At 52.5% G+C, this 23827-nt stretch overlaps 1 long non-coding RNA gene and 2 pseudogenes across 1 annotated transcript; 1 reads left to right on the top strand and 2 right to left on the bottom strand.

Annotated features, from left to right (window-relative positions):
* Nucleotides 1–344: 344 nt before the first annotated feature.
* Nucleotides 345–6248, bottom strand: LOC129052547 (uncharacterized). Its single transcript, XR_008517605.2, has 3 exons — nucleotides 6121–6248; nucleotides 5146–5463; nucleotides 345–4446 (listed from the first exon to the last, which is right to left on the bottom strand). It is a non-coding gene; the product is annotated as an uncharacterized LOC129052547 (long non-coding RNA).
* LOC100459422 (breakpoint cluster region protein-like) lies at nucleotides 5549–9575 on the top strand (annotated as a pseudogene).
* Nucleotides 9576–13049: 3474 nt separating this feature from the next.
* On the bottom strand, nucleotides 13050–17820 carry LOC112131678 (putative POM121-like protein 1-like; annotated as a pseudogene).
* Between the last annotated feature and the right edge of the window lie 6007 nt (nucleotides 17821–23827).

Raw genomic sequence — 23827 nt, forward strand, 5'->3', positions numbered from 1 at the left:
ACCATTTAATTTAAAAGGAAGCCACAAATTTCAGGTTTGATGGGGAAAAAAAGGTAAAAAAAAAAAAAAATAAACAAAAACCCCACCCCTATTTTCTCCCAAGTCCCACCCTTAGCCCTGCCCTCCTCCCCAAAAAAGAAAAATATGTCCAACATCTTTGGCAAATTGGCACTGCTGTAATTACATTCAAATATTATTACACACAAAAGCAACACACGTCACTAAGAAAAAAACCACCAATATTTCAATCAGTTATTTTCTACTAGAAAAAAAGAATACAAAACATACACATTTTTTAAGAAGCATTTTTCTTTTCAATCCGTTGGAGACAGATCATTTCCCACTTTCAAAGGCAATTCAATTGTGGTTTTTGTTGTTGGTTTTTTGGTATTTTTTTTTACAAGCAAGTGTCTATGCAGGCATCACAAACTTTGGTGGATACAGTAGATATGTATTTCTTTGATGCTGAAAGGTCAGTCCCTAAGACAAAATCAAATGTCTCAAAGAATTAAAAGCAAAATCCATGTGTCTTCCTGGCAAAGGTTTCCAATACAATTGCCATGTTTCAGCAGGCCCTCAGTAGAGATGGGGTTTCTCCATGTTGGTCACGCTGTTCTCGAACTCCTGACCTCAGGTGATCCACCCGCCTCAGCCTCCCAAAGTGCTGGGATTACAAGGGTGAGCCACCGCACCTGGCCATTTCCATATTTTTAGTAGAGACGGAGTTTCACCATGTTGGCCAGGCTGGTCTCAAACTCCTGACCTCAAGTGTTCTGCCAGTCTCGGCCTCCCAAAGTGCTAGGATTACAGGCGAGAGCCACCACACCCGGCCTAGCCACCACGCCTGGCCCATTTATTTCTAAATAGACAATACATTTGTATATTTCAAAATTCGGAAGGCACCATCTCAACCCCGTCCCTATTCCTGTAGTTTCTCAGATACAACCAAATAGATTTAGTTTCTTGGTATCTTTCTAGAGCTAGTTTATGAATATAAACAAATATCCAAATAAACAAATATGTTCTTTTGCTTTTTTTTATACAAATGGTACCTTATCGTACCTATTGATCTGTTCCTTTCTCTTTCTTTCTTTTTATAATTTTATTTTATTTTATTTTTTGAGAGAAGCTCTGTGGCCTAAGCTGGAGTATAGTTGTGCAATCTGGGCTCACTGCAGCCTTCACCTCCCAGGCTCAAGCAATCCTCCCACCTCAGCCTCCCAATTAGCTGGGGCTACAGGGACATGCCACCAAGCCCGGCTAACTTTTTGTATATGTTGTAAAGGCAGAGTTTCACCGTGTTGCCCAGGCTGGTCTCAAACTCTTGGGCTCCCGCGATCTGCACAGGTAGGCCTCCCAAAGTGCTGGGATTACAGGCATGAGCCACCACGCCCAGCCTCCACCTCTTACAGTGGACCTGATATTACAATGCCCACTTCCTATGATGAAAAGGAACTGAATGAGTGTGGAATCTCTAGGACCACGCTGGCATATAATGGGCCCTTGGGGTTTAGTTTAGTAGCAAATTAAAAGGTGCCCATTCCTCAAAACCTTCTATAGACATCTTTCAGGAAACTGCCATGGATAAATATCTGCAAATCAAAGCAAAACTTTAGGGACAAACTACATCAGTCTTCACCTGTGAATTTTGCATCTGTGATGCAAATGACACCCCTCTAAGGTGTTACCCTTCTGCAGTGCACTACCTGTGCAACTGTCCTCAGCAAAGAGGGAGTAATCTGCAGTAACTGAGTGGTGGCTGCCACCTTTACAGAGGCATAAGTTCTCAACTTGCCACAGTCTGCACCATTCCGGTTTGTGCTGTGCCTGGTCCATTTTACTCGCTGATATTACCCAAACTCTGAAGGTGTTTAAGTTTGACCATTGACCTCTCATTTCACAGTGAACCTCAGAGAGGTAAAAGGATTCACCCAAGATCACTCAGCAAGTGTGCAGTGTCAGCAAGTTAGCAGTAAGTCAACACTAGGCCTTAAGGCTCTTGTCATTTCAGAGCAGGACTCTTACTGCCATGCAGCTACCTCCCTCACCAGATGGTCCAAGGCATTTGGTTGTCTCTGGCTCTGGTGGTTGTGGGAGGGGTGGATCAGAGATGTCCTGGGCCATGTTATGGCTCTAGGCCACACGCAAGCAAGCTGGAAACTGAATTGCCTCTGCAGCTGCAGAAGACTAATTTCTATATTGATATGTGGAAAAACTAACAGCTAGAAAACACCATTCTACTCATTTTTAAAAGTAAGATCATATTAAATGACGTTACATGCATCATTTATATATTGCTCACAGCGCCAGCATCCTCAAATATGGTTTTAATTTTGGTAGACATCTTGCTAGGGGGAGCACATTTCTAAGTTATCCAGATATAGGACCCTCTTTCCTTCTCTTTCTGTCCACATGCAACCAGATGCTTTGTGGAGTTAAAGTTGACATTTATTTAAATGCTACTTGGTGTCTGGTTTTTTCACCTTTAATTTAGGGTTTTCTATCTGGGATGTAAAAGAATCACTTGGAGGGATTTTTCAAAATACCAATGGCCAGGCCACTAGCCAGTCAATCAGAAGCAAAATCTCCTTGGATGGGACCTAGAAGTCTTTACAGTTTTCCAGCATTTTAATGAACATCCCTGATTAAGAACCACCGGGTCTTAAGAGTGTGGTATATGTATTTTTCAAGTTCCTAGAGGCTCTCCAAAACAGAAAAAAAAAAAAGAAATCTGCTTTATTCTCTGCTTGGTGTTGATGGATCAGTCTCTTTAGCCGTTAGTCTGATCCTGGAAATTTATGGTCATAATTTGATGAGCAACGTTGGGAATGGCTTCTTCTTTTTCTTTTTTCGTTTTGAGACAGAGTCTCACTCTGTCGACCAGGCTGCAGTGTAGTGGCACGATCTCCACTCACTGCAACCTCCACCCCAATACTTTCATTTTTAAATATTATTTATGGAATCCAGATTTGCATAAGATGGACTGGGTCAATGGCCATGCCCTTTATAAATCAATATTCTTAAGTTCTGCAAATTCAGTTTCCTAAAGAGCCAAATCACATCCTACTCATCAGCAAGGCAGGTAGACATCATCTTCACAATCACTTCTAATTTTTGACCATTGTAAAAAAAATGAAATATGTAATCACTTTCTTATTGTAAAATAAACAATTTACTTTTGCAGGACCTACTGCCTCCCTGCTCCCTTTTTTTTTTATTTCAAACAATCTTGAACCCTTTGTCATGGGTCAGTTGGCAAGAGAAGCCTGTTTGTTGGTTTGAGAGCAGTTCATGCAGACACAGACCACTTCCTCTGAGAATTCATTTGCTTCCCCAGGATGGAATCCGGCTGGGCCCCTGACCTTGCTGGTCACGTGGGCCGGGGCCTCCATCAGTCATACCCTGGACTCCTATCTGTGTCTAAACACCACGCCCCACCCCGAACTGCATGGCAGCCACTTGCATAGCACTCTGGGAGGGCTCTGGGCATGAGCAGCGAGGACTACATCAGCAGCTCCTCCAAATAAGCCCTGCTAATGAGTGTGGCTTGAGAAGTGGCTTTGATGTGCTCCTAAATCCAGTTGCAAAACAGAACTAAAGTTAAGGCCTCAGCACAGCACTAACTTTGATGTATTCTTACTCTAGTGTCCTGTGTGGTGGTACTGGAATTGTCCATTGCTAAGACTCAGAGGAGAAAAGCACTTAGCATCACAGGACTTGGAGCACTGGTGCTGAGGCAACCCTTCATTCATTCGTCAGATGTTTGTTAAGGCCTAGGCCTAGGGCAGGGGTCAGGGATTCTCCTCTCACACAGCACGTAGGTGGCAGGACCAATACCGGGTCTGATCTCCCAGCTGGGGGCACAGGCTGCTAACCTCAGGCCTGGAATCTGTCAGATGCCCTTCCTGTGCTGACTTGACTTAGACAGGCCTCCTGACCTTCCCGGAAAGATCATGTGTGATTCACAGGGGTTCTGGCCACTTGAAACGTTCCTGAGAAGGTACATGCAATGAGGACAGAGCTTGCAGAGGGAGGACAGGCATGCAGAAGGCTCTGTGTGCAGCCCCAGACCTGGGTACCTTCATCACCATCCTCACCCCGCCTCTGGGTGTGCAGATAGGGAGCAGGTCTCCTGTGTTATGGCCTAAGCAGGGCTGTTGGGACACTGAGAACATTCCCTCCTCCTGCAGGAGAGAGAGGTCCAAGGTGCCCTACATCACGCGCCAGTGTGTGGAGATCGAGCGCCGAGGCATAGAGGAGGTGGGCATCTACCGCGTGTCCGGAGTGGCCGCAGACATCCAGGCACTGAAGGCAGCCTTCAAGGTCAGTGAATGTCGGCCTGCGCAGGACGGGATGGAGGTGTGGGCAGTGGTGTCCACGATGAGACCCTAGAGTGCTCCATGGCCCAGGCATGTCACATCCTTCTGTGTGTCTTTTCTTCATTTACTGTTTTATTATTTTTAAAAAAGAGAAAACAAGAGTTGTACAAACAGCTTCTATAGAAGCCAGTTTTTCTGCCTCCATCTCACCAACCCTCACAGGCTTTGAAGGACCCGGATGTGCCTCAAATGCCAGGGGAGGGCACTGAGACCCCAGAGGGTCCTTCCCAGCATCTTCAAAGCAACAGGATTTTGTGCCTGCAGACCCTTCTTTGCAGCACACACCACCCACCCTGACCAGGACCCCTAGAATGCCCAGCATCCCTGGGAGGGCCCTGTGGTAGTTTCAGCTCCCTCTGGGGGCCCAGAATGGACCTGGCCTGTGGTGAGGATGTAAGCACCAATGGCCAATTGGGTCCAAAGGAAGACACCGGTTCAAACACTGAAACCAGTCAGATTCTCCCCCGGCCTTCCTGCTATGGGAAGACACTGGTGCAGGGGTGGTTTCTGTGTACAGGGCAGAGCCACCCAATCCCCACGCAGGCGCTGTGTCCTGCCACGCTGGCCTCCTCCTGGCCATCACATCGGGCCAAGCAGGGGAGAGGAATGGGAATGCCCACGCACCACTATCAATTCTGCAGACACAGAACCATGCACAGCTCTTGGGAGGAGTCACGTGAACTGCTCAAAGCCCGGGAGGGACCACACAGTGGTCAGCATGGAAGGGACGATGCTTTAGCCAAGGCAGGGATGGCAGGCGACTCACTCAGGATCCTCAAGGAGGCTGCTGCATTTCTGTGCTCTTTCCAGATAACAAGGACGTGTCGGTGATGATGAGTGAGATGGACGTGAACGCCATTGCAGGCACGCTGAAGCTATACTTCTGTGAGCTGCCCAGGCCCCTCTTCACTGACGAGTTCTACCCCAACTTCACAGAGGGCATCGGTGAGCACTAGAGGCCTTGGCCTTGTGGGAGACATCTCCTCCACGTGCACTGTTGCCCTTGGAGGCTGTGAAAAGTGAGGTGTGGGAAACCGAGCTATGCCCCCTCTGCCATGGTCGGGTACCCTGCTGCTGCTGACCCCTGCGAGGTACAGAAAAGGTGATCAGGTGGTTCACACCCCACACAGGTGCCCCTCACAGGGTCCTCACTGGTGGCCAGTGCTGTGGGTGTGATGATGATGATGAGCCTAAACTGCGCAAGGACTCGTGTCCCAGGTGCTCCATGTGACCACCTCTGAGATGTCTCTGGCTTGCTGTAACCCAGAGGAGTAACCCACTGCCTCCTGCAGCTCTTTCAGACCCAGTTGCAAAGAAGAGCTGCATGCTCAACCTGCTGTTGTCCCTGCCGGAGGCCAACCTGCTCACCTTCCTTTTCCTTCTAGACCACCTGGAAAGGTAGCCCAGCTCTCTTGTGGCTGCCCAGGACTCCAGGTCTCCAGGCTGTGGGGTGCCCCTCTGCTCCCACCAGACCCCCAGCACCAAGGACCTTTTCCCCCGACCCCCATCTGCAATAACTCACTGCTTCTAAGGACTAGCACCGCTGCCAACCCCGCCCCTGCCTCTCCTCTTTGCCACCCTCCTCCCTCTGCACTGTGGCCTTAACAAAGAGCTCAGAGCTTTGGCCATGGCCAGCAGTGCACTTGGACCCCCCTCTTCCCTCCCAGTCACATCAAGGTGGAGACCTCCCCACCAGCCCAGAGTTGGCCCCTTGTCCTGGGCCACTGAGATCCAGAAGTACCAAGGCTGTAGTCAGCTTGCAGCACAGCCAGGGTCGAGGTCACTCCCTCCCTGAGGACTCTAGCACAGCACAGCCCCTCTGCCTCTCTCCTGGTGGTGGCGTTGAAACAGCACCCTCTGCTTCAGTCCTCTACAGGGTGGCAGAGAAGGAGGCAGTCAATAAGATGTCCCTGTATAACCTTGCCACTGTCTTTGACCCCATGCTGCTCCAGCCCTCCGAGAAAGAGAGCAAGCACCCTGCCAATCCAAGCCATCACCATGACTGACAGCAGGTCCTTGGAGGTCATGTCCCAGGTATGGGAAGATAGTCTCTAGCCAATGCCACCCCAGCCTGACAGAGGTGGCCTCTGCCTGCCCCACCCCCAGTCCTGCCCATCTTCTGACTTGCATTGTATGTGGTGGTGGCTGAGATTCAGAGAGAGGGACTTGCCTAGGTTTGCACGGATGGGAGTGATAGGGGGTGCACAGGCCACCTCCTGGTCCTGCTGGTGCACCTTCCTGGGGGCTTAAAATCACCCCAAGTGTTCGGGTGTGGTGGCTCATGCCTGTAATCACAGCACTTTGGGAGGCCGAGGCAGGACGACCGAACCCAGGTGTTTGAGACCAGTCTGGGCAATGTAGCAAACCCCATCTCTAGAAAAAAATACAAAGAAAAATTAGTCAGGCATTGTGGCACACACCTGTAATCCTAGGTATCTGGGAGGCTGACACAGGAGGATTGCTTGAGCCCAGGAGTTAGAGGCTGCAGTGATCCATGATGGAGTCACTGTACTCCAGCCTGGGGGACAGAGCAAGGCCCTGGGCATCTCTAAAATAAATAACCACCCCCCACCCAACAAGTCATGCCTTGTCAGGACCCCACCCCACCCCCATCTCACTGTAAGGGGTTCATGACACTAGCAGGGGTTTCTAGCACCTGAGGTGGACTTGGGGGCTTGGGGCCCAAAGACCTCCCCACCAGCAGCCGTGAGCCCCCCTCTGAGCCACTCTCCTCTTCCCCACTCTGCCCGGGCAGGTCCAGGTGCTTCCTGCGGCTGGAGGCCATCCCTGCCCTGGACAGCAAGAGACAGAGCATCCTGTTCTCCACCAATGTCTAAAGGTCCCAATCCATCTCCTGGAGGTGGATAGGCAGCCTGGAAACCTCTGGCTAATCGGGCCATCTGTAGAGTGGGAATCAAGATTTTCTGAGGCATTCTTGGGCCACTCCCAAGTGTCAGGCCATCTGCCAAGAGACAGCGGCCCAAAGCAGAAGGACAGGTGGCCTGGGCAGATCCCGCCCAGGTCTGAAAGTCCCAGGCTGGCCTCAGACTGTGGGTTTTTATGTGGCCACCCGAGGGCACCCCAAGCCAGTTCATCTCGGAGTCCAGGCCTGGCCCTGGGAGACAGGGTGAAAGGAGTGGTTTTTATGAACTGAACTTATAGAGTCTAAAAGATTTCTACTGAATGGCTTGTCAAGAAGCGCCGTCTCTGGGGAGAAGGGAACGTGACCGGATTCCCTCACTGTTGTATCTTGAATAAACGCTGCTGCTTCATCCTGTGGGGGCCATGGCCTGTGTGGGTGGGGCCTCCCTTTCCCTGACTTAGAAACCACACTCCACTTAGAACAGGGTTTGAGAGGCTTAGTCAGCACTGGGTAGCGTTTTGACTCCATTCTTGGCTTTCTTCTTTTTCTTTCCAGAAGGATTTTTGTGCAGAAATGGGTCTTTTGTTGCCGTGTTTGTCCTCCTTGGAAGGCAGCTCAGAAGGCCCGTGAAATGTCGGGGGACAGGACCCCCAGGGAGGGAATCCCAGGCTATGCACTTTAGGGTTCCTTCTCCAGGGAGAGTGACCTCGTCCCCCGATCCTGACCACCCTTCCGGCCCACGCTCTCCTGTTTGGCTTCCACAGGCCTGGACTTCTCTGGCTTCTCTGCCCACACACTCCCTGCCCCAAGTGTCCCTGCCCCTGCCGCAGCACAGGTGACTTCATTTCTGTCCTCTCAGCTCAGTGGACTCACTCAGCTTTTGTATAAGTCTCCACTTGGTGGTAGCAGCTTGCTGATGACTTGTTTTAAAACTTTCTTCCTAAATAACCTTTTGATACTTGAATATTTTTAAATTTTATACATACTTTCTAATTTTTTTCCCAACAGATCCAGATACCTAATAAGATGCTGGAATGTAATCCCTGGACAATCCGTGTCCTGGCAGCATTTGGTCTTCCTCTAAGCACCTGGCTTCACTGTTCTCAGGAGTGGGTTCCGAAGTCTCTGGAGAACAGGATACGTGGAGGTTTAGGAAGGGGCCACGCCTAGAGATGGGAGACTCCCTCCCAGAGCAGGTGGAGGCACAGGACCATTTGCTACCCCATCTGCTGGCACCTGTGGGGGAGCCCAGGCATTCGTTGTAAACAATCCTGACCACCTGGCTCAAAGAAAACAGAAGCGTGGAGGCCGCCAAGTATTTTCAAGAAATAACCCCATGAACATTGCATCACTTTTTTAGAAAGAGGGGCTTGGGGCAGGCAGAGGAGAGAAGGGAGAGCAAACTGAGAGCCAAATTTCCAGATGGTCCTGCAGGAGGAGAGGATGCAGCTGCCCAGAGGGAAGCAGGATCACATTTATGGAAGTGTGTGGGGTCCCTGGATGACACCAGCACCCAGTGCGGCTCTGTCTGGCAACCGCTCCCAAGGTGGGAGGAGTGGGTGTCCCCTGTGTGTCAGTGGGCAGCTCCTGCTGAGCCCTCAGCTCACTGGGGAGCGTGACAGCGGGGCCATGCACCTGACACTCCTCTCTGCTTGTGGACCTGGTGAGGCAGGGAGCAGAAAACAGAGCCACTTGAAGGCTTTCTGTCTGCGTCTGTGTGTGGTGTGGATTTAGTTGTGCTTTTTTCTTGCTGGGAGAGCACAGCCACCATTTACAAGCAGTGTCACCCTCATGGGTGGCGGGGACAGAACAGGAGCCTCTGCTCTCTGTACGTATCTGGGCCAGGTGGGCTCCCATGCCCTGGCTTCCATCTCTGTCTCAGCGACCATTCAGCCCTGCACAGGAACACATGTTGCTTAGAAAAGCCAAATCCAGCCCTTGTCTCGGTCTCCTCTGGTCTCATGATGTGCATCTGTTACCTGGAAACTGGAAACCAGTCTATCAATGTCTGTGCCAATTTTTTATTCCCTCCCCAACCTCCTTCCCCATACGACTTTTTATTTATGTAGGATATGTGCTGTCTAATGATGGGATGACCACACTTTTCCATGTTCTAAAAGTGCTCCTCTCCCGCAGGGTCCCAGGGCTGATGGTTGCTTTGGGCCTACAGCTACGTCTTACCCGCCTCCTGCCTCAAAAGCCTGTGTGGTGGCAAAGCCGGTGTGGGGCTGGGGAACGCAGCGTTCTCCAGGAGGGGGACCCGGCTCTCCTTCTGTAATGCAGGCGAAGGCCTAGATGCCAGTGTGACCTCCCACAAGGCATGGCTTCCAGACTCCCCAACCAGAAATGATGCCTTTTTGCCTCGGGCCCGGGGTTTGAAGCAGCCTGGCTTTCTCTCGGTAAGTGGCTGGTGTCTTAGCAGCTGCAATCTGAGCTCAGCCACCTACACACCACCGTGGGGGAAAGAACTGCTGAGACTTTCATTAAAAAGTTTCCTGAGACGACTTGCATGCGTGTTGATTTCATGATCAGCGCCACTGGGAAGAACCCCTGAGCCGGTGAGGTGGGGCTAGAAGCAGCAGGTGCAGTGATGGGGCTGGGTGCCCAGGAGGCCTCAGTGCTCAATCAGGCCAAGGTGGCCTAGCCCAGGCTGCAGGGAAGGCCGGCCTGGGGGGTGTGGGTGAGCACAGGCAGGCGTCAGCTGGGCAGTGTTAGGATGCTGGAGCAGCATCCATAACTCCACTGAGTCAGGTAGTCTGGTTGGGGCAGGGACCACTGTTGCTTTGTCAGAGAGAGATGATCCCCACTGGGGAGAGGCTGTTCTGACTCTGCAGGTGGGACAGGGACAGATGGCCACCAGGGTGACCCGGCTGGTCTTCCTTTGCTATGCTAAGCCCTGGGACATGGAGGATTGCCACCACACACAGCCTGGGCCCAGGTTCTTACCTGTGGCCACCGCTCTGGCATGAGCCCCTCAGTCTTGGGTGGTTACTGTCTGGTCCGGGATTTGGTGTTGCTGCTGAGTCCAGCCTTTCCATCACCTCCGCATGGGCCGTGGGTGTTGTCAGCTGCCTCCCGCCTTGGCTTCAGTAGCTCACCCAGCTTACAGGGGAGCTGCCCTGGGCTGGAGATGGGCGTGCACCCTGGGTCCTACTTGAATGAATGCAGCTTGAGGAGACCCAGCCATATCCACTGGGCCACAGGTTACCCTCGGCAATGCCCACATCAGCCATCAGCCTGAGCTTCCCCAGGAGAGCAAGGCTCACATGACAAAGGCTGCCCATGGCCAGTGAGGTGGCTGAGCCCAGCCAGGACCTTTCTCGGACTTCTGGGATGTGGCTCTGCTCATGAGCTGCCTGGTCAGCTCTCTCGGGGTGAGAGGGGCTTGTCACACGGGCCCCTGCCTGCAGTGTGACTCTTCTCAGCTTCTCTCAGCAGCCCTGCCTGCGGAGTGTCACCGTCACCATGATCATTTCCCTGACACTGCGAGGGTGTGGGGATGTCCTGGGTAGAGACAGGGCCCATGGCAGCAGCAGGCTCAGGGGCGCCCTGCACTGGCAGGCTGGGGACCTGATGGAGACCACACCAAGGGCTGGACAAGGGGACAAGCCTCCATCCTGGCCTCTGCAGGCCTCAGCAGCCCCTTCCACAGGCAGAAGGGTTCGTGCTGGGTTCTGCCCTCACTGCAAGAGCTGCCAGTGCCACGTGCTGTTCTGCCCAATCTGGTGTCTGCAGGTGAGGAAAGGGCTGCCGCTGGCCCATTTCTGAGTGTTCAGCACCTAAGGGTGACAGCACTGTCTGTCCCTACCCTCCGAGTCCTGTTTGAAAATCAAACCCATGCTCACAGGCCGATTTTTTTTTCTTTTAGAGACAGGGTCTCACTTTGTCACCCAAGCTGGAGTGCTGTTGTGCAGACCCGGGGCAGGGGTGTTGGAGCTTCGTTGGCCTCACTGGAATAGAAGAGAGCTGCTTCATGATGCTCAGCTGACAGGCAGAGCCTCACATAACCCAAGTTCTCACAGTTCAGAGAGGCCAGCCAGCGCGGGGACAAAGACAGGCACGCACTGAAGTGGTTTCCTGGAAGACAGGGCCCAGTTGCATCTCTCAAATGGGGCCAGATTGGAAGGGAAACCAGCTGCTTTGGGCGAATGAGGCCACTTCTGAATAAGCTCCCAAACTAGATGGTGCCGAGGGCCCTGGACCTGGCAGCTGGGCTGGACATCGCACGGCCCTGTATTCCAGGAAACGGCATCTCAGTGCTTGTCTGGCCATTTCTCCAAAAGAACCATCCACAGTCCATTTTTCCATTCCCCTCCTATGCACAGACGGGGCCGGGCCTGACCAGAAACTCTCCCTTAGCGTTTTCAGTCACTGCCAAAACTTGAGCGCAGCAGTGAGGATGTGATGTTAAAATGTGACTCTGGGCCAGGCAGTGGCTCGTGCTCGTCAACCCAGTGCTTTTGGAAGGCTGAGTTGGGAGGATCAGTTGAGATCAACAGTTCAAGGCCAACCTGAGGAACATAGATCTCTACAAAAAATAAAAACTAGCCAACTCTGGTGACATGCACTGGTAGTCTCAGCTACTCAGAAGGCTGAAGTGGCTTCAGCCCAGGAGTTCAAAGCTGCAGCTATGATCGTGCCACTGTATTCCAACACGAAATACAGAGTGAGACCATATCTTGAAAAAAGGAACAAATAAACTAGGTATAGAAGAAACATACCTGAAAATGGCAGGGCTGTGTGCAGTGGCTCATGCGTGTAATCCCAGCACTTTGGGAAGCTGAGGTGGGTGGATCACTTGATGTCAGGAGTTCGAGACCAGCCTGGCCAACATGGTGAAACCCTATCTCTACTAAAAGTACAAAAATTAGCCGGGCGTGGTGGCAGGCACCTGTAATCCCAGCTACCCAGGAGGCTGAGGCAGGAGAATCGCTTGAACCCAGGAGGCGGAGGTAGCAGTGAGCCAAGATCACAACATTGCACTCCAGCCTGGGTGGCAAGAGCAAGACTCTGTCTCAAAAAACACAAACAAACAAACCAACATTACTGAAAATAATAAAAGCTGATACAACGAAGCCATAGCTAACCTATTATAGAATGGGGGAAAGTTGAAAGCATTTCCTCTGTAAACAGGAACAAGATGAGGATGCCCGTTCTCACCACTCCTATTCCACATCACACAATCAGGCAAGAGAAAACAATAAAAGGCATCCACACTGGAAAAGAGGACATCGAATTATCCTTGTCTGATGAAGATGTGATCTTGGATCTAGAAACATGTCAAGGCTCCACCAGAAAACCCCTAGACTTGATAAATAAATTAATACAGTCATTTGCAGGATACAGAATCAACAACAACAACAAAAAAATCAGCAGCATTTCTATACACTAATAATGGTCTGGTTGGGAAATAAATTAAGAAGGCAATCCCATTTACAATAGCAACAACATGGAAAGATGTATGCCACAGAAGAAATTTTACCAAGGAGGTGAAAGATTTCTACAAGGAAAACTACAAAACGCTGATGAAAATGTTTAAGAGGACACAAAGAAATGGACAATCATTTCATGCTCGTGGAAGGAATTCATAGCATTAAAATGACCATACTGCCCGAAGCAGTCTAGAGATTCAATACAACCCCTACCAAAATACCAATGTCATCACTCACGGAACTGGAAAGTCCTAAAATTCATAAAAAAGAACCAAAAAAGAGCTCAAAGACCCAAAGTCATGCTCAGCAAAAACAACAAAACTAGAGGCATCCCATTTCACTGCAAATTAGACTACAAAATTTTTGACAAGTGCATAGTAACCAAAATAGTATAATCCTAGCATAAAACTAGACACTTAGATCAATGGGACAGATGAGAGAACCCAGAAAGACAGACACATATTCACAGCCAATTGATCTTTGACAGAGCCGACAGAAACACACACTGGGGAAAGGACACCCTCTTCAATGAATGGCACTGGGAGGGTTGGATAGCCACATGCAGAAGAATGAAACTGGACCCTTATCTCTCAGCATATAGAAAAATCACCTCGAGATAGATTCAAGATGGAAATGTGAATGTTAAGATACGAAACTACAAAAATATTGGAAGGAAACATAGACACAACTCTTCTGGACCTCACTCTAGGAATTTATTGGATTTTATGATGGGCTCAAAAGCCCGACGTGGAGAAGGATGAGCTGGAGGATGGCGCATTGGACCTGTGTCCAGCAGAACTCCTGACAGCGCATGAGGGAGCCTTAGAAGCCAGGTTCCTCCTTGCTGTGCCTACGCGGGAAGTGGAGTTGCTAGGGTCAGAGGCCGGCCCAGACTTGCACGTGAAGCCTGCCTTGTTTGCAGTGGCACTGGATCCCCGACTTGCAATTGCAGGCGTTGGTTTAAATGGTCCCCCAGGGATGTGATGGAAAGTAAAGACAGAAGTGCCACCCAACAGAGTTGCTCCCCGTGCCAGGTCCCACGGTCACCATGGAAGTGCTCTGCCTGGGGGGCCCCCTGGGTGTTCAGGCCCCCTCATGCCCTATTTCCTTTGGTCCTTTATCTTAAAGATTTTCTTCTGACGGAATGCAGACGTGGATCCGACTCTAATCCGAATTACCGTGGGTGCGGCTGTAGGGCTGCAACTGGCTCCAGAAGTGCCAGGCTGTGGGCTTCTCATGCTTCCGTCCATGCTTGCAGCTGGGAAGGGGGAAGGAATCTGCCACATGACCTGGGCTGAGTACCAGAAGTACCATTAGTAGAAAAAGGCCGTAGGAGGGGGATATGAGGAGGAGAACGTGAGGGGGCCTGGTGGACTGTGCTCCCTGCCAAACACAGGAGCTGTAGAGGGGGCCCCTGCAGCAGAAGCTAGGGGGGCCACTGGGCCCAGGTGGTCTTGGGACTTGTGTCTCTCCTGCTGTGCATCCCTACCGGGTGCTTTAGAGACAGTGGGCACACAAGAAGCCCCTGTTGCAAGTGAGGACAAAGTGTGGGAAGGCCGTGAGGGTGTACAGTCCAAGATGGCCTTGGCCTCAGCCCGCAGTTCACTGTTGATGCGCTGGAATGCCGCCTCCTTCTCCAGGTCCAGGTCTTCAGCAGTGACCCGGAAACCCAGCTCCAAAGGAGGTGGCAGCATCAAAGGCTCCCCTCGCCTGCGTGGCAGCAGGGGAAACTTGCGTCTACGCGGCCTGTCGGCCTGGGATCTGGGGGAGCCATTCCTGGTGGCGAGTGTCTGCCCTGGTGCTACATCTGCCGTCTTTTCACAGTGGGTGTGACCCGAAGAGACAGCCTGAGGTCCGTCCTCACTCACTGTCTTTGAGGAACTGAGGGTCAGCTGGCAGTGGGATGAAGCTGGCCCCCTCATCCGCTTTAGCCCCGGGAGGCCTCCCGTAGAGCTGTAGGAACTCGAGATGGCATTTCGCTTGGTGCACGAGCTCGTACAGGAGGTCTGGGATCTCTGGTTATATCTGACTTCTGACCTCTGGGCACCTGCTTCAGCCGTGGCTGCGGCCCAGAAATGTGAAGGGCCTCCATCCACTCCATTCAGTAGTGACCCCGATGTGGGGTTCAATGTGGAGGGGGGAGGGGCTGCTGCGGCAGCTGCAGGAGCAGAAGTGCCAGGCCTTGTTCTTCTGATGCCCGCATCCATGCTTGCAGCTGGGAAGCGGGCAGGAATCAGCGAGGTGACCTGGGCTGAGTCCCGGGAGTGGGAAGAGGTGGCAGGAAGGGGATCTGATGAGGAGAACAGGGGGCCTGGTGGTCTGTGCTTCTTCCCAGACACAGGAGCTGTAGAGGGGACCTCTGCAGCAGAAGCTAGGGGGGCCACTGGGCCCAGGCAGTCTTGGGACTTGTGTCTCTCCTGCTGTGCATCCATACTGGGTGCTTTCGAGGCAGCGGGCACACCAGAAGCCCATGTTGCAAGTGAGGACAAAGTGTGGGAAGGCCGTGAGGGTCTACAGTCCGAGATGGCCTTGGCCTCAGCCCGCAGTTCACTGTTGATGCGCTGGAATGCTGCCTCCTTCTCCAGGTCCAGGTCTTCGGCAGCGACCCGGAATCCCAGCTCTAAGGGAGGTGGCAGCATCAGAGGATCCTCTTGCCTGCGTGGCGGCAGGGGAAGCTTGCGTTTACGGGGCCTAGAGGCCTGGGATCTGGGGGAGCCATTCCTGAGGGCCAGTGTCTGCCCTGGTGCTATATCTGCCGTCTTTTCACACTGGGTGTGACCCGAAGAGACAGCCTGAGGTCCGTCCTCACTCACTGTCTTTGAGGAACTGAGGGCCAGCTGGCAGTGGGATGAGGCTGGCCCCCTCCTCTGCTTTAGCCCCGGGAGGCCTCCCGTAGAGCTGTGGGAGCTCGAGATGGCATTTTGTTCGGGGCACGAGCTCGTCCAGGTGGTCTGGGATCTCTGGCTATATCTGACTTCTGACCTCTGGGCACCTGCTTCAGCTGTGGCTGCGGCCCAGAAATGTGAAGGGCCTCCATCCACTCCATTCAGTAGTGACCCCGATGTGGGGTTCAATGTGGAGGGGGGAGGGGCTGCTGCGGCAGCTGCAGGAGCAGAAGTGCTAGGCCTTTTTCTTCTGATGCTTGCATCCATGCTTGCAGCTGGGAAGGGGGCAGGAATCAGCGAGGTGACCTGGGCTGAGTCCCGGGAGTGGGAAGAGGTGGCAGGAAGGGGATCTGAGGAGGAGAACAGGGGGCCTGGTGGTCTGTGCTTCTTCCCAGACACAGGAGCTGTAGAGGGGACCTCTGCAGCAGAAGCTAGGGGGGCCACTGGGCCCAGGCAGTCTTGGGACTTGTGTCTCTCCTGCTGTGCATCCATACTGGGTGCTTTAGAGGCAGCGGGCACACCAGAAGCCCGTGTTGCAAGTGAGGACAAAGTGTGGGAAGGCCGTGAGGGTCTACAGTCCAAGATGGCCTTGGCCTCAGCCCGCAGTTCACTGTTGATGCGCTGGAATGCCGCCTCCTTCTCCAGGTCCAGGTCTTTGGCAGCGACCCGGAATCCCAGCTCTAAGGGAGGTGGCGGCATCAGAGGATCCTCTTGCCTGCGTGGCGGCAGGGGAAGCTTGCGTTTACGGGGCCTAGAGGCCTGGGATCTGGGGGAGCCATTCCTGAGGGCCAGTGTCTGCCCTGGTGGTATATCTGCCGTCTTTTCACACTGGATGTGACCCGAAGAGACAGCCTGAGGTCCGTCCTCACTCACTGTCTTTGAGGAACTGAGGGTCAGCTGGCAGTGGGATGAGGCTGGCCCCCTCCTCTGCTTTAGCCCCGGGAGGCCTCCCGTAGAGCTGTGGGAGCTCGAGATGGCATTTTGTTCGGGGCACGAGCTCATCCAGGAGGTCTGGGATCTCTGGCTATATCTGACTTCTGACCTCTGGGCACCTGCTGCAGCTGTGGCTGCGGCCCAGAAATGTGAAGGGCCCCCATCCACTCCATTCAGTAGTGACCCCGATGTGGGGTTCAATGTGGAGAGGGGAGGGGCTGCTGCGGCAGCTGCAGGAGCAGAAGTGCCAGGCCTTGTTCTTCTGATGCCTGCATCCATGCTTGCAGCTGGGAAGGGGGCAGGAATCAGCGAGGTGACCTGGGCTGAGTCCCGGGAGTGGGAAGAGGTGGCAGGAATGGGATCTGAGGAGGAGAACAGGGGGCCTGGTGGTCTGTGCTTCTTCCCAGACACAGGAGCTGTAGAGGGGACCTCTGCAGCAGAAGCTAGGGGGGCCACTGGGCCCAGGCCGTCTTGGGACTTGTGTCTCTCCTGCTGTGCATCTGTACTGGGTGCTTTAGAGGCAGCGGGCACACCAGAAGCCCGTGTTGCAAGTGAGGACAAAGTGTGGGAAGGCCGTGAGTGTCTACCGTCCGAGATGGCCTTGGCCTCAGCCCGCAGTTCACTGTTGACGCGCTGGAATGCCGCCTCCTTCTCCAGGTCCAGGTCTTCGGCAGTGACCCGGAACCCCAGCTCTAAGGGAGGTGGCAGCATCAGAGGATCCTCTTGCCTGTGTTGCAGCAGGGGAAGCTTGCGTTTACGGGGCCTAGGGGCCTGGGATCTGGGGGAGCCATTCCTGAGGGCCAGTGTCTGCCCTGGTGCTATATCTGCCATCTTTTCACACTGGGTGTGACCCGAAGAGACAGCCTGAGGTCCGTCCTCACTCACTGTCTTTGAGGAACTGAGGGCCAGCTGGCCGTGGGATGAGGCTGGCCCCCTCCTCTGCTTTAGCCCCGGGAGGCCTCCCGTAGAGCTGTGGGAGCTCGAGATGGCATTTTGTTCGGGGCACGAGCTCGTCCAAGGGGTCTGGGATCTCTGGTTATATCTGACTTCTGACCTCTGGGCATGGAGGTCTCTCTGCAGAGTCCCGGGCCTGGGCACAAAGGGAGAGAGGCCTCCGTTGTCCCACAGGGGCCGAAATGCAGACCGTGCATCCCCGGTGACCTCGGGGACCCTTCTCTGATCGTCCAGATTCTCTTGGACTCTAGGGTCCTTGTCCTGCTCAGGCATCCCTGCCCCGCTCTCCTTGAGGTCCCTCAATACTATCTTCCCTGGCCACAAGTCTGGGGACAGCCAGGTGTTGTGGGCCCCAAATGGGTGGCTACCTGCTCCTGGGTCCCACAGAGATTCCTTGTGCTCAGTGTAGTGGCTGAGCTGGAGGACGCCCTGGAATTCGGGGCACACAGCACTGGCTTGCTGTGGTACCTGTGCAATCAAATTGAAGGCAGAATCACCGGGAAGGAACACAGGTCTTGCAGGATCACAGAAAACCTTCTTAGAGTTGTCTTGACACCACTGATGCCAAGTGTCCGGGTGCTTGTAGGATGGCCTGCCAGTCAGTCCAGGGGCAGGAGCAATGGGGAGATCCCACAAGCAAAGTGAACTGGGGGATGGGCTGAACGGACTCCAGGCAACTGAGCCCTACTAGCAGGTCCTCAGCCTGGGCCCCCACAGGAATGAGGGGCACAGATTGCCCAGGTAACCGCTCTTCGGAGGAGTGGGGAACCGTCAGATACTTGAACGCTGGAGAGCTGGACTCTGAGCGTCCTCGTGGAGCTGCCAACTCGGCCAAAGGCTAAGCCAGCAGTTCCTTCTGTTGCCGGGCAACGCACCTTCTAAACCTGAGGGAGTGGGTGCGTGAGCTCATAATGGCCCCAGTGATGGAGTGACCTTAAGGGTTCCATTGAGATGGAGTTTCGCTCTTGTCCCCCAGGCTGGAGTGCAATGGCGCGATCTCAGCATGTGCTGAGACCGAGGCACAAAGGTCGCGGGAAGAACAGGTGCCCACAATGGCTGCAGATCTGCCCGTGGATCACTGAAGATTCCTGCTCTCCTGCAGAGGTGGAGATTGCAGTGAGCTGAGATTGCACCATTGCACTCCAGCTGGGGCAACAAGAGCAAAACTCCGTCTCAAAATAAAAAAAAAAGAAAAAGAAAAAAAAGAGGCCGGGCGTGGTGGCTTATGCCTATAATCCTAGCACTTTGGGAGGTCGGGGTGGACGGATCAGGAGATCAGGAGTTGGAGACCAGCCTGGCCAATGTAGCGAAACCCCGTCTCTACTAAAACTAGAAAAAATTAGCCGGGCGTGGTGGCGGGCGCCTGTAGTCCCAGCTACTCCGGAGGCTGAGGCAGGAGAATGGCGTGAACGTGGGAGGCGAAGCTTGCAGGGACCCGAGATCTCGCCACTGCACTCCACCCGGGGTGACAGTGCGAACCTCCGTCTCAAAAAGAGAGAAAGAGAGAGAGAGAGACAGAGAGAAAACGATTTATTAATTTAATGCACTTTTACGCCTGTGTTCTTTAATTTGCTTAGGAAACACCCACAAGAGAGCTGGGACTGTGGCCCTGATTGTGGACATGAAATATATGGTTTCTTGCAAAAAATAGACACTGAATAATTACGATTTAGTTGAGCTAGAAATCCATTTGGTTTCTTCCATATGTTTCCAAAATTTTCATCCTTTTCTTTTAATTTTGAGATGGAGTTTCGCTCTTGTCCCCCAGGCTGGAGTGCAATGGCGCGATCACAGCACCTGCTGGCAATGGCAGGAGGCTGGGGGACGCTCGCGGGATAGGTACTGGAAGGAGAGGCACCCGCACAAAAGTCATGGGAAGACCAGGAGCCCACAATGGCTGCAGATCTGCCAGTGGATCGCTGAAGATTCCTGCTCTCCTGCTGAGGCAGGGGTTGTAGTAAACTGAGATCGCACCATTGCACTCTAGCCTGGGCAACAAGAGCGAAACTCCATCTCACACATACACACACACCAAAAAAAACCACACACACACAAAGAAAAGGAAAAGTAGTGGCCAGGCGTGGGGGCTCACGCATCCCAGCACTTTGGGAGGTCGGGGCAGGCGGATCACGAGATCAGGAGCTGGAGACCAGCCTGGCCAACACAGTGAAATCCTGTCTCTACTAAAAATACAAAAATTAGCCAGATATGGTGGCTTGCGCCTGTAGTCCCAGCTACTCGTGTGGCCGAGGCAGGAGAATCACTTGAACCCAGGAGGCGGTGGTTGTGGTGGGCCGAGATGGCGCCACTGCACTCCAGACTTGGCAACAGAGCGAGACTCCGTCTTAAAACAAATTTTAAAAAAGAGGGTTATTAATTTAATGCACTTTTATGCCTGTGTCTTCAATTTGCTTAGGAACTAGAAATCCATTTGGTTTCTTCCATATTTCTCCAAGTTTTTCATCCTTTTTTCTTTTTTTGAGACAGAGTTTTCCTCTTGTCCCCCAGGCTGGAGTGCAATGGCACGATCTCAGCTCACTGCAACCTCCGCCTGCTGGGTTCAAGCGACTCTCCTGCCTCAGCCTCCTTAGTAGCTGGGATTACAGGCATGAGCCACCAGGTCTGGCTAATTTTTGTGTTTTTAATACAGACGGGGTTTCGCCATCTTGCACAGGCTGGCCTCGGACTCCTAACGTCAAGACGGAGTTTAGTAGAAACTCCGTCTCTACTAAAAATACAAAAATGGCCAGGCGTGGTGGCTCACCTCTGTAATCCCAGCACTTTGGGAGGCTGAGGCAGGCAGATCACCTGAGGTCGGGAGTTCGAGACCAGAGTGACCAACATGGAGAAATCCCATCTCTACTAAAAATACAAAATTAGCCTGGCCTAGTGGCGCATGCCTGTAATCCCAGCCACTCAGGAGGCTGAGGCAGGAGAATTGCTTGAACCCAGGAGTTGGAAGTTGTGCTGAGCTGAGATTGTGCCATTCTACTCCAACCTGGGCAACAAGAGCGGAACTCCGTCTCAAAACAAAATGAAACAAAAATTAGCTGGGTGTGGTGGCAGGTGCCTGTAATCCCAGCTATTGGGGAGGCTGAGGCATGAGAATCGCTTGAAACCGGGAGGTGGAGGTCACAGTGAGCCAAGATCAGGCCACTGCACTCCAGCCTGGGCGACAGAGTGAGACTCAATCTCAATAAATAAATAAATACACAATATTAAGACAAAAATCACAAGGACATTACATAAACCATGTTATGCCAGTGATTTTTTAAAATATCAAAACAGTTTTATAGAAAAATATAACTCAGGCCAGGTGGGGTGGCTATCGCCTATAATCCCAGCACTTTGGGAGGCCGAGGTTGGCGAACCACCCGATGTCAGGAGTTCGAGACCAGCCTGGCCAACATAGTAAAACCCCAACTCTACTAAAAATACGAAAATTAGCTGGGTGTGGTGGCACACACCTGTAAACCCAGCTGCTCGGGAGCCTGAGGCGGAAGAATCACTTGAACCTGGGAGGCGGAGATTTCAGTGAGCCGAGATGGGGTGATTGCAGTCTAGCCTGGGCAACAGAGAAATTTCGTCTCAAAAGAAAAATATAACTTCATAAAAACGAAGTAGGAAGAAACAGAAAAGTTTGTCTAGATCTAGAACCGTTAAAGGAATTGAATGTTTATTTTGAAATCTGTATCCCATCCCGTCAAAAATCTCACAAAAAACAAAACCAAAGAAAAGCACCTGGCCCAGATGATTTTATAGATAAGTCCAGGAAACATTAAAAAGAACAGAAAGTCTTTATCTTCCACAGAATTTTTTAAATATAATTTATTTATTTATTTATTTTTGAGAGGAAGTCTCCCTCTGTAGCCCAGACTGGAGCGCAGTGGCCTGACCTCTGCTCACCGCAAACTCTGCCTCCCAGGTTCGAGCGGTTCTCCTGCCTCAGCCTCCACAGTAGCTAGGATTACAGGTGTGCCTGGCTAACTTTTTGTATTTTTAGTAGAGACGGGATTTCACCACGTTAGCCAGGGTGTTCTCGTACTCTTGACCTCAGGTAATCTGCCCACCTTGGCCTCCCAATGTGCTAGGATTACAAGCACGACCCACAGTGCCTGGCCTACATAATCTTTTTTTTTTTTTTTTTTTTGGTGATGGAGTCTCGCTCTGTCATCCAGGCTGGAGTGCAGTGGCGCGATCTCGGCTCACTGCAAGCTCCGCCTCCCGAGTTCACACCATTCTGCTGCCTCAGCCTCCCGAGTAGCTGAGACTACAGGCGCCCGCCACCACGCTCGGCTAATTTTTTGTATTTTTAGTAGAGACGGGGTTTCACCGTGTTAGCCAGGGTGGTCTCAACGCCTGTCCTCATGATTCACCCACCTTGGCCTCCTAAAGTGCTGGGATTACAGACATAAGGCACCGCACACGACCCCAGCCTACATAATCTTCCAGAAAAAGAAGCAAATGGAATTCTCCCCAACTCACTGTGAATTTAGTATAAGCTTAAAACCAAACCAGACATAAATAGTACAAGGAGGCAAAAGTATAGACTAACTTCTTATGGATATATATGCAAAAATGCTAAATAAAATATTAGCAAATAATCCAGCAATGGATTAAATATGTATCATGACCAAGTTAGGGTTTTCCTAGGAGACTAAGATGATGTAATAAAAGAAAAAACTATTAAAGTAGTACAAACTATCAAAGGAAAAAACCTGTATGATCATTGCAACGGGTTCATTTGCGACATAATACAATTTTTTTTCTTTTTTTTTTAAGTCTTTTTGGCTGTAAGTTTATTCAATGCAAAATAATCCTCTCCAATTTTACTGAGGTGGCTGACGGCATCCATGACCACATCTGCCTCTAAACTGGAATTCGGTTGCTGACCCAGCCCCAGCCTCGGCTTTCTTGTCGGCACCAGGGGGCACAGCACTCCCTCTGTAGGTATCTCTGTTGGCTTCCCCTCTTGTGAGTCTTGCAGGTCGCTCACCCTCCAGACCTTTAGACCAAGGCCTGCCAGTCCCTGGATGGCTGCGGCGTAGGGTGGCAGGCACAATCTCCAGGGGCAGATGAAGGTAATCACGGAGATACTGGATACCCTCATTGGTAAGGTACCAGTGGAAAAGTCTCCAGGCAAACTGTTCCTTCACGTAGTAGCCTCGGGACTACACGACATGAAGGCTGGGCACATTCTTTTTTTTTTTTTTGAGATGAGTCTCACTCTGTCGCCCAGACTGGAGTGCAGGGGCGCGATCTCGTCTCACTGCAACCTCCGCCCCCTGGGTTCAAGCAATTCTCCTACCTCGGCCTCCCGACTAGCTGGGATTACAGGTGTCTGCCACCGCGCCTGGCTAATATTTTTGTATTTTTAGTAGACATGGGGTTTCACCATCTTGGCCCGGCTGGTCTTGAACTCCTGACCTCGTGATCCACCCGCCTCAGCCTCCCAAAGTGCTGGGATTACAGGCGTAAGCCACCGCGCCTGCCTGGCCGGGCACATTCTTGTCTGCCAGCTCCAGGTGCTTAGGCACGTGGACATCCTTCTTGACCACTGTGACTTCCTCTTTAAAAAGGAGTTCATAAATGGCAATCCGGTTTTTCTTAGGCATCAGCATTCTGGGGAGGAGTAGCCACTAAGGCGGCAGGGTGGCCCGGATGGGGGCCGATGGAACTCGAACTCCACCAGAATTTCTTTAATATTTTATATATATACATATATACACACACACATATCTATACACACACATATATATGTATATATGTGTGTATATACATATATATATGTTGCTCGCCTATTTTTTTGTCTGTTCTCTTATGTACCGGGAGTGCCAGGAGGACAGGGATTTGTGTTTTCCTCACCACTGTCTGGCTCATGCAGAGCACAGTCCTTGGCACACGGTAAACACGCTGAGGAGAATCTTGGGACTAGCGGACTCTGAGCATCATTCCGCTGGGCCCAGTGGGGCCTCTGAAGGGACCCGCCTTGCCAGGCTCTAGCCCAAGGCCTAACGCATGCGCACCGGCTGGCCGGCTACTTTTTTGTTGACCGGCCAAGTGACACGGCGCCTGTGCGACCCAGTGCCCAGACTGACGGGAGCTGGAGATGGGGGAAGGGGAGGGCGTGGTGGTGGGGGGGGAGGGGGTGGTGGTGGTGGTGGGGGGGGAAGGGGGTGGTGGTGGTGGGGGGCAGCGGCGCCTGCGCAGTGAAGGAATGTAGGCGGCGCCTGCGCAGACGGCCACGGCGCCTGCGCAGACGGCCACGGCGCCTGCGCAGACGGCCACGGCGCCTGCGCAGACGGCCACGGCGCCTGCGCAGACGGCCACGGCGCCTGCGCAGACGGCCACGGCGCCTGCGCAGACGGCCACGGCGCCTGC

Source organism: Pongo abelii, chromosome 23 (assembly GCF_028885655.2).
Source record: "Pongo abelii isolate AG06213 chromosome 23, NHGRI_mPonAbe1-v2.0_pri, whole genome shotgun sequence".
Taxonomy (NCBI): Eukaryota; Metazoa; Chordata; class Mammalia; order Primates; family Hominidae; genus Pongo; species Pongo abelii.